Source organism: Anomaloglossus baeobatrachus, chromosome 1 (assembly GCF_048569485.1).
Source record: "Anomaloglossus baeobatrachus isolate aAnoBae1 chromosome 1, aAnoBae1.hap1, whole genome shotgun sequence".
Lineage (NCBI taxonomy): Eukaryota > Metazoa > Chordata > Amphibia > Anura > Aromobatidae > Anomaloglossus > Anomaloglossus baeobatrachus.
Genome location: NC_134353.1, coordinates 886,816,928 through 886,831,953, shown reverse-complemented (window position 1 = coordinate 886,831,953; position 15,026 = coordinate 886,816,928).

The following is a 15,026-nucleotide window of genomic DNA, read 5'->3' as shown; positions in this document are numbered from 1 at the left end:
GTCTCCACCAAGAGGATTTACAGTTTGGGAATGAGGGTCTGCATTATGCACAGAAACTTGGTCATCAAGGCCTGAATCTGACTCACAAAGCTTCTGACCATCACTGCAGATCATTTCCTGGTCTGTACTCACTGTAGCTTTGGAGCAGACCTTTGATTCCAAGGCTATAGTGTGACTGAACAGCTCTGCAGACTCACCCATCTCTGTTACCCCATACTCTGCAGGGCGGGTGGAGACTTGAGAGCTGGTAGAAATCAAGTGCGATTGGGGTGACAACTCAGAGGACTGGAGTTTTTTGGATGTTGAAGTTGAGGTGGAGGAGAGGCCACTTGATGGAGCACTTGAGATCCATTCAAGCATGTGCTTTTTTTGTGCATCATCTACCTTTTGTTAGAGTTGTTCGGTTCCGTAAAAAAGGGATCACATCAGATTGTCCATGGAAAGTAGTAGACATCTTACTTTTGCTGGAAGATGGCCATTCTTCAGCAAATGTTACTGTAGCTTTACCACCTACCCCACGGACACAAACTATTTTTCCCTTTCCAACACGCCTGTTCCCTTTTCCACCAGCATCTGGCCTTTTGGCACTCATTTTGTTTGTGACCAAATTGGACACTTAAAATTTCGTAGCAAAAATGGAGAGGTGGTGTAGATTGCAGAGGTGGTCTAGCTTTATTGACAGATGAAGAACCAACACTGACTATCCCAGACTATGAAAATATGCCCCTAAAAGTGTCTGCACTTTTGGAAATTAAAATTGCGTAGCAAAAATGGAGAGATGTGTAGAATGCACACTTGGTGTACCTTGCTTGACAGGAGAGGAACCCTAAGTTAGTATCCCAGACAATTTTACTATGCCCCTAAAAGTGTCATCACTGTTTGCAATTAAAATTGCGTAGCAAAAATGGAGAGGTGTGTAGAATGCACACTTGGTGTACCTTAATTGACAGGAGAGGAACCCTAACGTGGGCTTTACACGTTGCGACATCGCTACCGATATATTGTCGGGGTCACGCCGTTAGTGATGCACATCCAGCATTGGTAGCGTCATCACAATGTGTAAATCCTAGGTGCGACGATGAACGAGCACAGAAGCGTAAAAAATCACTGATGTGTGTCACGTCGTTCATTTCCATAATGACGTTATGCAGATACGATGTTGTTTGTCGTTTCTGCAGCAACACACATCGCTGTGAACAACAAACATCTCCTTACCTGCATCCACCGACAATGCGGAAGGAAGAAGGTGGGTGGGATGTTTTTTCCCGCTCATCTCCGCCTCTCCGCTTCTAATGGCCAGCCACTTAGTGACGTCGCGGTGATGTTGCTGTGACGCCAAACGCACCTCCCCCTTGAAGGAGGGATAGTTCGGCGGTTACAGCGACGTCGCCGACCAGATATGTGCGTGTGAAGCTGCCGTAGCGATAATGTTCGCTACGGCAGCAAGCACCAGATATCGCATATACGACGGAGGCGGGTGCTATCACGCTCGACATCGCTAGCAATTGCTAGCGATGTTGCAGTGTGTAAAGCCCGCCTTAGTTTGTATCCCCGACAATTTTACTATGCCCTTAAAAGTGTCAGCACTGTTTGCAATTAAAAATGTGTAGCAAAAATGGAGAGGTGTGTAGAATGCACATGTGCTGTAGCTAGCTTGACAGGAGAAGAAGCTTCACTTTCTATCCCTGCCAATGAAACAATGCCCCAAGGATTTGCCTGAGCTGATGTAGCCAGACGCTGTGATATAAACCCCTGCACAGAGCTGGCACAGACCTGCCTAGGAAAAATGGCTATGAATGGCTGTAATGTAGCCCTGAAAAGGGCTGAAATTACAAGTAGTCCCTAATCCCTAAAGCGATGTGGAGATTGCACTGTATGTCTATAGCGCACACAGCAGCATCAGCATCGGGAGCGGGAGCAGTGACTGTCACCCACCTGCAGCAGAGAGATAATGGCGGTGACGGGGAAAATGGCCGGGTCTTATAGGGTAAGGACAAGTGACATGCACAGCCGATGACATATGCCCTTGCTTGTCTGGCAAAAATCCACTTTGCTGTGTGTATGTCTGTGATTGGCTGACAGTATGGCCCGCCCCACTGTACGCGCGGTTAGGGAAAAAAGAAAAAAAGGCAAGCACTTCTTTCAGCACTCAGCAGCAGCACTGAACTAAACCCCGTCCCCCCAGCACACTATACGCTGAATTTTGATAATATCATGATTCACAGTGACTCACAGTAATAGAGTGAAAAGCCAGCTAGTAACTAGCTATGCTTTTTGGTGATCGAACCGTTCTAAAACGGTAACTCGAACTGTCGAGCTTGAAGCAAATCGTTCGAGTTCGTCGAATGACTCGAACGCCGCCCAAAATCACTTGAATTTGAAATTGGCAAACCGTTCGACTTGAGCATCGCTCAACTCTAGTGGAGAGACACAACTAGCTTGTGTACATCTCTTCCAGTTCACCATTACCGCAGAGGTGGTTATAGGTGTGTGATGGAGGGATATGGGGGGAGGTGTATCTTGCTGTACAGATTCCTATATTAAGCTTGTTTCACTATCTTATTTGTATTGCTTATGTATACATTGTATTGTTTATAATTAATCACCCCCTATAGTGCAAGGTTATAGCCTCTTGAGTCGCTTCCGTCCCTGAGGGTGGGGGGACGTGGGCCTAGAGACCTTTTTGCTTACCTGGGGCAGTAAGTCTGTTTGAGAACTTGAAGGAAGAAGCATTGATCCTCTGGGAGAAGCTGGGACTTCTCAGAGAGACGGGGACATTTATGCCACTACTGGATAATTTTACCCTCTGTTTTGTGGATTATGTTATGGACACTTTGATTTGCTTGGAATAAATGCTCTTTGGATTGTACAGCCATCTCTCGCTCTGTTGATTGTGTGATATGGGAGAAGAACCCCGTGACAACTGGTGGCAGCGGTGGTATCAACAGAGCGCAGCCTAATGGAGATCTACCAACAGAGTGAGTACAGAAACTGGATTGCTTCCAGTCTAAAGCAGAGAGCCAAAGATCTGGGCCTGAGCTACCAGGGACTGAGTAAAGAAGCATTATTTGATCTACCTGTGGGTGAGAGCCAGTCCACCTCCTCCCAGATGTCTGACGGACAAACACTGGGGACGGGGATCCCTGCCTCAAAAAGCCAGTGAGTGGTGTGGTTCGAAGAAGAGATGGCAGCTCTTGGCCCCGGTGTATCTCAGGAGTATAAAGAGCAGGATGCTCGCCGAGCACAGTGGAGACAAGAAGCAATGGAGTCCGACAGAGGGAGTAATGTGAGTTGGAGTGTAAACTCAGTGATCCAGGAGCCTGTGCGGATCACCCGGGCAGACTTCAAGCCATTTGATGAGGCTTCCGGAGATGTGGAAGGGTTCTTCAAGGACTTTGAGCAGCAGTGTATCATGATGGAGGTTCCCCACTCTGGCTGGGTGCATTTGTTAGTGGGACTCCTGAATTGAAGCCTGGCAGAGGCTTATCGCACCATTGACTCACAGCAGAACCGGGATTACAACATTGTAAAGCGGACTATCTTGGATTACCATGCCACCATCACCCCAGACTCACATAGGGCACAGTTCCGAGACCTCCCATGCACCACGGGGAGATCGTTTAGGATGTATGCTCATAAGATGTCCCAGGCATGCCGGAGATTGTTTGAAGCAGAAGACGCCTTCACTGTGGAAGACGTTATACAGGTATTTCTTATAGAACAATATCTGCACAAGTGTACGTCAGATATACAGGAATGGGTCAGAGAGCGCACGCCGTGCACCTTGGATGGAGCTGCAGCCCTGGCTGTGGAGGCCCTTACTATCCGACCACAATGGAGGGGGCTTCTGGACAATAAGACACAGTCTGCTCCTGCTCCCCAGCCCTCTCCAGTTATATCTCCAACCAGCTGCAGGCTGATGACAACCACGGCTCCCAATCCTGGGCCCCAACAGTTCCGACCACACCCTGGGGGGATCACAGAGAGGAGATGTTATGGGTGTGAACAACCTGGGCACCTGCAATCCAGTTGTGCCGCAAGCATTCAGAGGGACCCCAATGCACCTCTATCTCATCCGGTGCATTTTGTGCATTCCATCCCGCCTGAGGAAGAGTTACCACCACCTCTACTGGAGTGTACCGCTGATCCCTGCACCATAGATGCCCCTGTTGGAGTGTATGGCCTCCGGCCTTTGTCACCAGGTTCTCCTACTGCCTTCTCCAGAATGCACACTGGAAGGAGTACGATGCAGAGGAGATGTTATCGATGTGGACAGCCTTGGCATTTGCAAAACACTTGCCCTGTTGTTCGATTGAGGAATGACCTTGCACCAAATCGACCTGTTCATTCTCTACAGCCGAACACAATGGGGGAAGAGTTCTCACCCCTTCAAGTTGACTTGTCTAATGATTCAGACACTCATGGTCAGCCACTAGGGGTTTATGGGGTGCGAGTCACAGCCCTGAGTTCCTCTTGCCATCAAAGTAAGCACTTACAGGAGGTTGCGCTGGATGGACAGAGAGTCATTGGATTTTGTGATTCTGGGGCATTTCTCACAATAGCTGATCCTCAGGTGGTTCGGCCAGAGGCGATACATCATGGACCAGGGATTGTTATTTAATTGGCTGGAGGACGAAAAAGGAATATCCCAAAGGCGACTGTGAATCTGGACATTGGCTTTGGAGTCAAGCAATGTGTGGTTGGGGTGATGAGTGGCCTGCCTGCAGATATTCTCCTAGGAAATGATGTGGGAAATTTACAATGCCGATTTGTGGGTGCAAGAAACACACTTTGAGTGAAGGAGGACACAAATTGAAGCTTGTCCTTCCAACCCTATCGCCTTACAAGGGACTACCTACAGCTTCTTCATCCAATACAAGCGTGGAAGCCAACACCAGAAAGCTGATGGACTGTCCCAGCAAGAAGAACCATAGACTATCCATTGCTGAACAACATGGACTCAGCGAGATGGCCAGAGGTCTGTGTAGACCTCATGGCATACTCACTTATTCAGAAGGATGGAAAGGTTGGGATGGTGGGATATGAGGGGAGATGTATCTTGCTGTATAGATTCCTATATTAAGCTTGGTTCACTGTCTTATTTGTACTGCTTCTGTGTACATTGTATTGTTTGTAAGTAATCACCCCCTATAGTGCAAGGTTATAGGCTCTTGAGGCGCTTCCGTCCCTGGGGGTGGGGGAAGGTGGGCCTAGAGACCTTTTTGCTTACCTGGGACAGTCAGTCTGTTTTAGAACTTGAAGGAAGAAGGATTAATCCTCTGGGAGAAGCTGGGACTTCTCAGAGAGATGGGGACATTTATGCCACTACTGGATAATTTTACACTCTGTTTTGTGGATTATGTTATGGACCATTTGATTTGCTTGGAATAAATGCTCTTTGGATTGTACAGCCATGTCTCACTCTGTTGATTGTGTGATATGGGAGAAGAACCCCGTGACAAGGTGGAAAAACTGAGGTGATCTCTGTGCTGCTGGACAATGGAGCCAGTGCCAATTTGGTGAATTCTTGCTTTGTCCAGACTCGGAGTCTGATGCATAGTGCACTGACAAGATCCATTCCCATTCAGGCTATTGTCTCAGCTCCTTTCAGCAAGAGAGAGTTCACCCATACCATGTCTAATATCAACCTGCGAGTGGGCTCGGTACATAGTGAATGTTTGTTCCGTTATGTCTTGGAGGGTCTGCCCACTCCCATTGTGTTGGGTCTGACCTGGTTCAAGAGGCATAACCCTTTGATTGATTGGTAATCAGGGGAAGATGTCAGTTGTGGCAGTTTATGTGAAGCTAAGGGTCTGTGTGCTACCATCTCTGCAGTACTTATTAAAGACTCACCATTCTATCCACCAGTAGTGACCACCAAAGTATCTAAAAAAAAGTAAGGGTGCGCTACCCCTACCTCAGTGGAAAAGTAGTCCTCACTGCGGCCGCGTTACAGGTTATTGGGAAAGGGTAGTTGTTCCCAGTAAGTGTGCAGTAGTAGAGTGCAAGGTATTGAGTAGACAGAGAGATTCCTCTGTTGTCGGTTCAGTCAGGAATTTTTCCTCTGCTACTTGTTGCACGCATGGAAATAAATGTTCAGGTCCGGACCTGTGTAAGAATGACTTTGTGTTGGTGTCCACTAAAACCACCAGGTGGAAGTGTGCATTTGGGGCTCTCAGCTCGAGGTTTATCAGTCCCTTTAGAGTAACTGGCATTCTTCACCCTATGACCGTATGGCTGGATCTACCCCCACCACTTAATACACATGATGTAGTCCACAGGTCCTTGCTCCAGAAGTGTGTTGAGTTTCCAACTGGTAACCAGAGGTGCCTGTTCACATTTGAGGTGAACGATATTATCTTGAGAGTCCGGAGGCCTTTTGTTAAAGGGGGTGTACTGTCATGGTTATCTCTCTGCTGTTTAGAGACTAGTGACAGGTTTTGGACTGGGGCCTCTCTTTTCAAGCTTGATTGCTCATTTAAATGAAGTTTCCTTTCTTTTGGTGTCTCATGAGTTAATGTCAGTTTTGTTGCCAGCAGCTATTAGCAGTGCAGTTCAGCTGTAGCTGCTTTGAGTCCACGCCCCTTTAGGTTTAAATAATGGAGTTTTCCCAGAAATCCTTGCTACTGATAGAATTCATTCTATTCAGGCCATCCTGGTGGAAGGAGCTGCTGGGGATTTGTCCTGTACCCATCCAACTTCTACTTTGGAGTCTGTCTACAGCCGTGGATTTTGGTGTTTGTATCCTTCTGTTTATCCGCCTGTCTGTCTTTCCTTTTCCCTCCATGTCTATTAGTGCAGCTCTGGGACTAGTGTCTCCCGCCAGCCATCCCACTAGCTAGGGGTGTTTGCAGGGCTAGTGAGGGATTAGGTATCTGGCTTGGTGACTGGTTGAAACACCCCATATAGGGACGCTAGGGAGCTGAAGTAGTAGCTTGAGGTGAGTTCAGGAGGTGTCTCGTCACCCCTCTCCCTAGCCGTAGGGCCCACAGTTGTTAAAGTGTTCCTGGTGTGCCCCCTTTGTTTGTGGTGTTTTTTGTAGTGCATCAGATGACTGTCGGTTTGCACGCATGTGTCACACAGTGCATATGGACTTCTCCTACTCCGTGAGTGACATTTGGGCAGCCTTCTTTGTTTGGAATATGCAGCAGGTTCTAGATTTTTAATTGGTGTCTACAGTCTGTAAAAAAGTTTTCTACTGTGGATACTAAGTTATCCGTAGGGTCTCTTGCTGGGACCCATAGAGATCTGTAGAGGGACTCAACAACAAGTGCTTAATTTCCCCCTGCTTTATTTAAAAATTATATATTACATTTTGAAAAGATAACATTAACAACTTAAGTTTTTGAAAGCTCTCTTTTCTATAATAGAACCCACCTTAGTGTATTTATCAAGCCTCATATAAATGCTGATACTGACTCAACAGACATATTTGTCCTTTGGGTTCAGTCATATAATGAAGATCAATATCAGAATGCTTGTCCTATCAGATTGCTATGCTGTAAATCATCAGAAAATACACTAGTGTAGAAATGGATACAATGGGACTCAGAGTTGACAAACCCTTAAGTCTATATAGGACTTAAATTCCATCCATTGTAGTCTAACGGTCTTAGCATCAGTGGTGTAATTAGAGTCTGATGGGCCCCAGTGCAAAATTTAGATATTTCCCCCCCCTCGCATGTTGGTCAGATATACGGGACCTTTGTAGGTTTCTAAATCCTAAAAGAACATATGAGTTGCCTCCCCCCCTCCCCCTTCACTATGTAGGAATATCCCCCTAGCCTGGTATATACTGTATGGACCCATCGTGGTATATATATGGCCCATCCTGGAATATATGTTCTGTATCATGCTATATATGTTCCTCATCCTTGGCCATTCCTGATATTTTTGTCCTCCATCCTAGCCCCATCTTAGTATATAAGTCCCCCATCCTGGTATATAGGTTTCACATCTTGGTGCGTGTGTGGCCCATCCTGAGCCCATCCTTTTAATATGTCCCCAATTCTGGTATTTATGCTCCCAATCCTGGCATATATGTTTCCTACCCTCAGCCCATCCTGGTATATATCTTCCCCATCCAGTTATATATATTCCCCATTCTGGTATATCTGTCCAACATCCTAGAATATATGTCACCAATCCTGCTACATATGTGGCCCAACCTAGTATATGTGTGTTCCCAATCCTAGTATATACAGTGCCTACAAGTAGTCTTCAACCCCCTGCAGATTTAGCAGGTTTGATAAGATGCAAATAAGTTAGAGCCTGCAAACTTCAAACAAGAGCAGGATTTATGAACAGATGCATAAATCTTACAAACCAACAAGTTATGTTGCTCAGTTAAATTTTAATACATTTTCAACATAAAAGTGTGGGTCAATTATTATTCAACCCCTGGAGTTAATATTTTGTGGAATAACCCTTGTTTGCAATTACAGCTAATAATCGTCTTTTATAAGACCTGATCAGGCCGGCACAGGTCTCTGGAGTTATCTTGGCCCACTCCTCCATGCAGATCTTCTCCAAGTTATCTAGGTTCTTTGGGTGTCTCATGTGGACTTTAATCTTGAGCTCCTTCCACAAGTTTTCAATTGGGTTAAGGTCAGGAGACTGACTAGGCCACTGCAACACCTTGATTTTTTTCCCTCTTGAACCAGGCCTTGGTTTTCTTGGCTGTGTGCTTTGGGTCGTTGTCTTGTTGGAAGATGAAATGACGACCCATCTTAAGATCCTTGATGGAGGAGCGGAGGTTCTTGGCCAAAATCTCCAGGTAGGCCGTGCTATCCATCTTCCCATGGATGCGGACCAGATGGCCAGGCCCCTTAGCTGAGAAACAGCCCCACAGCATGATGCTGCCACCACCATGCTTGACTGTAGGGATGGTATTCTTGGGGTCGTATGCAGTGCCATCCAGTCTCCAAACGTCACGTGTGTGGTTGGCACCAAAGATCTCGATCTTGGTCTCATCAGACCAGAGAACCTTGAACCAGTCTGTCTCAGAGTCCTCCAAGTGATCATGAGCAAACTGTAGACGAGCCTTGACATGATGCTTTGAAAGTAAAGGTACCTTACGGGCTCATCTGGAACGGAGACCATTGCGGTGGAGTATGTTACTTATGGTATTGACTGAAACCAATGTCTCCACTGCCATGAGATCTTCCCGGAGCTCCTTCCTTGTTGTCTTGGGTTAGCCTTGACTCTTCGGACAAGCCTGGCCTCGGCACGGGTGGAAACTTTCAAAGGCTGTCCAGGCCGTGGAAGGCTAACAGTAGTTCCATAAGCCTTCCACTTCCGGATGATGCTCCCAACAGTGGAGACAGGTAGGCCCAACTCCTTGGAAAGGGTTTTGTACCCCTTGCCAGCCTTGTGACCCTCCACGATCTTGTCTCTGATGGCCTTGGAATGCTCCTTTGTCTTTCCCATGTTGACCAAGTATGAGTGCTGTTCAGAAGTTTGGGGAGGGTCTTAATTAGTCAGAAAAGGCTGGAGAAAGAGATAATTAATCCAAGTATGTAAAGCTCATTGTTCTTTGTGCCTGAAATACTTCTTAATACTTTAGGGGAACCAAACAGAATTCTGGTGGTTTGAGGGGTTGAATAATAAATGACCCTCTGAATAAACTTTTCACAATTTAAAAAAAAAAATAAAAAAAGAAATAACATTATTTTTTGCTGCAGTGCATTTCACACTTCTAGGCTGATCTACAGTCCAAATGTCACAATGGCAAGTTAATTCGTATGTGTGTAAGTTAATTCGAATGTGTAAACCTGCTAAATCTGCAGGGGGTTGAATACTACTTGTAGGCACTGTATGTCCTCCATCCTATGGCTATCTGGGAATATATAATATGTCCTCCATCCTGTGTCCATCCCTGTATATACAGCAGGTCCTCCATCCTGATATATATGTCTCCTATCCTGTATATTTGTTCCTCATCTTGGCATATATATGACCTATTCTGGTATATATGATTCCCATACTGGGCCAATTTCTGGTGTATATGTCCTCCATCCTGGGCCCACCCTGGTAAATATGTTTCTACCATGGTATACACAGTATGTCACAAAAGTGAGTACACCCCTCACATTTTCGTAAATATTTTATATCTTTTCGTAGGACAACACTGAAGATCTGACCCTCTGATACAATGTACAGTGTCAGTGTGCAGCTTGTATAACAGGGTAAATTTGGTGTCCTCTAAATAACTCAACACCCAAAGATTAATATCTTAACTGCTGGCAACGAAAATGAGTACACCGCTAAGAGAAAATGGCCAAATTGTGCCCAATTAGCCATATTCCTTCCCCCGTCTCATGTGACTTAGCGATACAAGGCCTCAAGTGTGACTGGGGAGCAGGTGTGTTACATATATTAACAAACCTAAATGAGAATCATGTGCTGTAGCTAATAGAACCAAGCCCATCTCTCAAAAAGAAAACATCTAAAAAGTTTTTGAAATACAAAAACACTTTTTATTACAAATAGATATGACAAGACAATGGATAAAAATAGATAAATAGAAAGAAAGACCATAGAGAAAAAAGGGAGGGAACGAGAAACCCCTTCACAAGCTAAGGAGGCACTACAGTCCAGGTGAAAAGTTATATATAGTCAATCCCATAAAGGTGAAACATAATAAACACAGATATGCTACAATAAGGTATAGCAGAATGTGCTAGGAGACAGCACTAGTTACAAAGGCCCTATAGAGCCACAAAATAACAGCTGGCTATGCACAGAACAATATAAGATCACTAGTACCAAAATCTAAGTGCACTGAATAGAGGTAACAGATAATTACCTTGAGCCACATCCTATGTTATGAGTGGGTCACCTGGAGAGCAGGAGGAAAGGAGAGCCCAGATGCGTGTTTCACTGCACTGGGCTTGGTCAGGAGGCATGACTTGTTTAAAAAGAGGGGTAGACTAAATAGGGCTGTTGGACCAATGAAATATACGTATCAGTAGGATGTGCCCCGGTAACCAGGGAAACAAGTCAGTGTACAGCAATCATTTGAAAATCATGTGACCGTCGAAAGTTAGGTGAATGAACATCTGACAGGGGGCGTGAGCTAGGACGCATGTGACTGCTGGGAGAATATATCAAGCCAGTCATGCTGTTCCCTATGCAGTAGCTTTGAATAGAAGAGGCGTGTCTGAAGTGTCATGATGTAGGCCGGCTTTTCTCTGCTGTGGTTACACCCAGCTCTGGCCTGGTCATGTCAGGGGATAACTTCCCTTGCCTCGTTCTGGATCCCAAGATGCTATGTATTGCCTCTCTACCTATAGCTCAGTGGCAGTGATATTTCTGCCTTGCAGCATACTGGCTCTGGTGAGTGTTCCCGATCTGTCCTGCCTCCCTGCTACTGTGTTCTGACTTGTACCCTTCCCTGTTCGTCTGCCTCTCCTGGTCCCTGACTTCCCGCTACTGTCTGTTGTTTGTGTTTCCCTCTGCATACCTGATCTCCCGTCTTCCAACTCAGCTCTGTTTTCTGACGTGATGTTGATCCTCCCTTTGCAGTGACTTGACTTTCCTGGCTAGATCCTGACTGCTTGACTACTCTATTGCCCCCTGGTGGTTTGCCTGTTAACTGCTTGCTGAAGTTACTCTGCTGTACTTCAGCTGCCTTTCCGTTACCGTTCACTACTCTGCTGCCACCTAGTGTGCAATATGATGTACTACATCTTACTAGCCCTTTGTACAGCGTGATATGAAGCTGTGATCATGCTAACTAAAGGCCTAAGTAAGTGTTGTTGCTAAATGAAAGATTTAGCTACCAGTACAAAAGATCTAGCTGCAAATACCACAGTGATAGAGCCGCATTTTATGACATCATGCATGCCCACGTGAGGCGCCATGACCACCGAGCACCACACATGACAGGAGGAAGGAAAGCATTAAAACCCTCATCCCCCGCATCACCGCAGGAACAGAACCGGACACGGCACTCACCAGAGGAGCAATGCAACGCATGCCACAGATGCATAAACACTGCACTTTATATACACAGCAAAGCGATATAATGCTTAAAGGGAAGGCATACATAATACACCAAAGGCTGTTATATTTGTGATAGAGAAGTCACTTCTAAACAGGAAGATGAATTAGCCAAGCATGTCTCCAGACCTAAACCCTATTGAACATTTGTAGATGAGCGCAAGGTCTCTAAAATCCACCAGCTCCGTCATGGAGAAGTAGATAAGGATTCCAGTGGTTCCTGTGAAGCTCTAGTGAATACCTAGGCAAATAATGGTGGCCACACAAAATATTGAAACTTTGGGCATAATTTGGATATTTCCATTAGGGATGTAATCACATTTGTTCCCAGCGGTTTTTACATTAATGGCTTTTTATTGAGTTATTTAGAGTGCACCCCGATTTTACACTGTTCTACAAGCTGTACACTGACTATTTACAATGTATCAAAATGTCAAACCTTCAATATTGTCCAATAAAAAAATATATAATACTATAATTCCAAAAATGTGAGGGGTGTACTCATTTTTTTATATAATGTATGTCTCCTGTCCTAGGATATATTTTTCCCCACCCTGGTATATATGCCCCCTAACCCTGTACGCCATAATCATCAACATTAACAGAAATAAACATGTGAAATAGATCACTCTGTGTGTAATGACTCTATATAATATATAGGAAAAGATCTCTCTGTGTATAATTACTCTATAATATATAGAAATTGATCCCTCTGTGTGTAATGACTATCTAATATATAAAGCTGAATGTGTGTATGTGTGTGTGTGTGTGTGTGTGTGTGTATGTGTGTGTGTGTGTATGTGTGTGTGTGTGTGTATGTGTGTATGTGTGTATGTATGTCCGGGATTGGCATCCACACCGTCGCAGCTACAGCCACAAAATTTTGCACACTCACACTTCTGGACCCCGAGAGCATCATAGGCTATGTTTTGAGGGGAAATTTTAACCCCGCTCTTTACAGTTATTCAACAAAAAACCTGCCACCATTAAAGCGAATGGAGCTGGGAGCCACAGTGCAGCCAGAACTTCAGAAGAATGCGCGGCCACGCCCTTATATGGAATGTTCGCGTGTCACAATGCAGCCACGGAAAGAGACAGACACAGAGCCACGCCCTTATATGGAATGTTGGCGTTTCACAATGCAGCCAAGGAAAGAGACAGACACAGACAGGGAAAGAGGCAGACACAGACAAGGTAAGAAACAGACATAGACAGGGTAAGAGACAGACACAAAGAGACAGACACAGACAAAGAAACAGACTGACAGGGAAAGAGACAGACAGGGAAAGAGAGGGAAAGAGACAGACAGGGAAAGAGATAGACAGACAGGGAAAGAGATAGATAGACAGACAGGGAAAGAGTTTGAGACAGACAGAGAAAGAGACAAACAAAGAGAGAGAGAGACAGAGAGATATATACAGAGGGGGGAGACAGACAGAGAATGGGAGAGAAACAGAGAGACAGTTACTATCCCGGGCAGCGCCGGGTGCTATGTTGTGAGGCGAAATTTTAACCCTGCGCGTTCCTATTTACCTATCAATTTTGCCCCTATCTATATAATGGGGAAAAAGTGAAACAAAGTGTTGGAGGCAAATTGACAGCTGCCAGATGTGAACAAGGGGACCTAAAGAATGAGAGCGATGGCGCCAAAGAGTATATACCGTACAGTTGCTAAGGTGGGTCCCTGACATGGGATACTCACCACACTCGGGGATATGAACACACACAAAATGCACCACACACTACCACGTGCTTGAACACATATACCACACTCAGCACACATCTCACCACACATACACCAACCTCACCACATAATCGCCCTAAACACACACAAGTCTGGTATTATCCTTCAAAAATAAAAATCTGATTAATAAGCAGCCAAACTACAAGAACAATAAATGTACCATATAGGAAATACGGCAGCTGTCAGTCACATGACCTGTGTATTATGTGTACGTGTGAGCTAATACCGTATATACTGTCAGGGGGAGGGCTTTCTGTTGCCTAAAGATTTATCAGGCTGCCAATAGCAACCAATCACAGCTTAGCTTCTATTTTGCTACAGTTAATTAATCTGAGCTCTGATTGGTTAATATAGGCAACAATTTAATAATTACATTTCTATTTGTTTTGTGGTTTTTGTGTGCAGAATACAGTTTGTTAATACATTCTATTTTTTTAACAACAGTTAATAACCCGGGCGAAGCCGGGTAGTACAGCTAGTATAATATATAGGAATAGATCCCTCTGTGTGAATGACTCTATATAATATATAGGAATAGATCACTGTGTGTGTAATGACTCTATATAATGTATTCATTTCTCTTTTTTTTAATTAATGAAATAGATTAATTTTTCATGATATTCTAATTTATTTAGATGCACTGGTACTTAGTGAATAATAGGTGTAGGGAGCACAAGGAGGCAAAGTCTATAGTGCTAAAGAACATAGCCAAGCTTTTTACTCAGCTATCATTGTAACACCTTTAGTGGCTAGTCCATTCAAGTGGCTATTGTCTTGGGGTCAAAGGCTAAAGGTCCAGTCACACATAACGAGATCGTTAACGAGATCGTTACTACGTCACAGTTTCCGGATCGTTGTTAAATCGTTGGTGAGATCGTTGGTGAGATGTCACACAGTCATTTTCCCAACGACTTTAGTAACTATGCAGAGACCTGTATAACGATCTCGTTGGTCGTTGGGACCCTGTCACACAGCAGCTATGTAACGATTCCGACCTCGAATAGGGGCGTAGTGTTTGACGCTGTAAGTCACATAGGCGTGCATATGCGTTGCCTTTTCCACACCCCTCCGCTCCGATTGGTGGCCAATACTGCGTTCTGATTAGGCGGCCGTCCTAGAAGGCAACTTTGTATCGCTTCATCCCTTGTCCCTTTTTGAGCCTTGCTTTGAGGATAGAACCTACGACTTCAGCTTCGATCCGAAAAGCAAGCAAGCAATCAGGAACAAAGTACGAATGAATCCGGGTGTAGTCGCAGGTTCTATCCTCAAAGCAAGGCTC